Genomic DNA, 2,467 nt, shown 5'->3' with positions numbered 1-2,467 from the left:
AGTATGTGTCTATCAACAATAAGTAGCTTAAACAACTTTCACCAGTAAGGTGTCTAGATTGGTTTTTAAAATGAGAAAGTGACATATTTTAAAAGTAAATGTAATTGAAATTGTGAATCAATTATAAATTGAACCTAATGAACCATGCAGGAGCAAGGGTTAATAAACCAATGTGCTTTGAATTTGTTCAAGTACTGATATTTCTGTATATAAAGATTTAGCATATATAACAGCTATCATGAGAAGTGAAAAAAGACCTTATCCCCAGAAATGAAAATATTAAAACTAAGTTAAAATACATAAAGTAGTTAGTATTCCACACAGCATAAAATTTGACAATCAAAGTTTACATGTCCCAGTTGACCATGTGTGAAAATGCAAAGCAGGTATTAAAACTGCTATTATGTCCAATATTTAAAACCAGTTTGTAATAGGGGGAACATCTAAATCCTTAATTAAAAAACACAAATGAAGTGAAAGCTTTAAACTGGTACACACTGTTCACACCTATATTTCAAGTTTGGAAATGCATATTTGCAAGCAGCAATACAAAAGTATTCATGAAGAATGCATAATCTCTGAAAATTATGAAAACATCCCCACTACCAATACATTTACTAAATACAAAACTGACTACCATATTGTTACTTCTGTGTAGCAGGAGAAGTTCATTTTCAAAACAGATAAAATTCAGTCTTTAGGTGTGAATGGTATGAAAGACAGTCTTTTTTTTTTTTTTAATTTCTTAGTCGTTTGGGATCCTTAAGCATGCAAGCCTCAAAGAAGAGGGTCCACAAGGAACCAGGGTTGTCTTATGGCATCCAGTTAAGCCAGAGCTGGGAATGCCTCTGGGTCATCCACATCAGGAGCAGAAGCACTTGACTTGTCAGTCCTGATGCCACTGTTTGGACGTCCACCACGCCCACGGCCGCCTCGTCCTCCCCTGCCACCACGTCCTGGGCGGCCAAGGTCTCCAAAATTGATCTCCAGCTGAGATGTTATATCATTTGCTGGCTTCCGGAAATGGTGATCCATAACCGAGTCTTCAGCATGAGCCTCTTCACTCTTTGACTTATGAAGAACAAATCCCTTCTTCCACTGCCCATCAGCACCTTCATTTGGTTTTCTGATATTAAATTCTACTTTTGCCCGGTCCTTGTTTTGAATAGCCTTCCACTCATCCAAAGTCATTTCTTTTGGGCCTTCCTCCTTTACTTCTTCAACTTCATTCTCCTTATTTTCAGTGTCCACAACTGGATGTTCTTCACCTTCAGGTGTTTCCTCGGTCACATTTGATTGCTCCAAGTCACTGCAATTATAAGATATTGGTTTCTGAATGTATTTGGGGGACTCTGTTAATTCATCTTTGACAGTTCCCCAGTTGTGAGATCCGCTACCTCCACCCTTGTCCTCATGCTTCAGGCCACTGTAATGTGAAAAAGAAGATCTATCACTTCCACTACGCCTATCAAATTCACGTTTGCCACGAGAATCAAAGCCATCTCCCTGGCCCATTCCTCGTCCACGACCTCCTCGACCTCTTCCAAGACCACCACGGCCTCGGATAGGCCGGTCAATAATCGGTCTATCAACTGAAAATTCTCCTCATTCACCCTTTTCTTCAAGTGGCTTTTTGAATCGTCTTTCACGAGGTGGTCGCCTTTCTGGTCTCCTATCAATTATCTTCCCTTCACCCTGAAGTTGCTGATCAGGTCTTCTTCCAACGCGTCTTATTCCTTCTTTCTTAAGCGCCACGGGCGGCTGCGTCTCCTCCTTCTTGTCAACCACGCCGACGTTGGGGGGCAGCGGGTTCTTGCGGTCTTTCTGGGACTCTTTACGCAGCTATTTGCCCGCCACGTTGGAGTTTGTCTGGGCTGCGGCCTCAGCTGCGCTCTTGGCCCCAGGGCCCCCAACGCCGCCCCCGCCGGCTTCTTTTTTCTTGTTCTCTGCGGCCTTCAACACCTCGAAGGGGTCCGATTCGTCGTCAAATAACTGGTCGAATCGGTTGGTGACCACGCAGCCGAAGCCTTCCTGTAAGTGCCCAGGCATGATGGTGGCTCGGCGGCGCGTTCCTCCACGGATTGCAGCGGGCCGCGCTGAGCCAAGAGCGCCTGCTTCAGCTCTTCCCACAAGATGGCCAGGCCGAGAGAGGGGGGCCGTCCTCTCTTCCGGCGCCAGGCCAAAAATTTTTTTTTTAAATAAAAGTACCAAGAAGGCTAAAATGCCCTATCACTTAATAGGTTTCTTAGAACTAAAAATAAATAAATAATAATTGTTATTTTAATCTAATTAAGCTAATAAGTTTTATTAATAATTCTATTATGTTCATTATGTTATTAATTTTTTCATTCTCTCCTCTTTTTCTTCCCGTCAGCCCCTCAATTGGCTATTATTTCAGTGATACTTCAGCACCTTGAGAACAAATTAAAACTACTATTTCCCAACATTTTATGCCATGACAGGCTTT

The 2,467-nt window shown here is 42.5% G+C and overlaps 1 pseudogene across 1 annotated transcript; it reads right to left on the bottom strand.

Annotated features, from left to right (window-relative positions):
• Nucleotides 1-290: 290 nt before the first annotated feature.
• Nucleotides 291-2,152, bottom strand: LOC309660444 (SERPINE1 mRNA-binding protein 1 pseudogene; annotated as a pseudogene). Its single transcript has one exon. The product of its transcript is annotated as an SERPINE1 mRNA-binding protein 1 pseudogene (transcript).
• Nucleotides 2,153-2,467: the final 315 nt, after the last annotated feature.

The sequence above is a fragment of the Balaenoptera physalus genome (assembly GCF_965194825.1).
Source record: "Balaenoptera physalus genome assembly, chromosome: 4".
In the NCBI taxonomy this organism is placed as follows: domain Eukaryota; kingdom Metazoa; phylum Chordata; class Mammalia; order Artiodactyla; family Balaenopteridae; genus Balaenoptera; species Balaenoptera physalus.
This window is presented reverse-complemented; position numbering and strand designations above follow the sequence as displayed.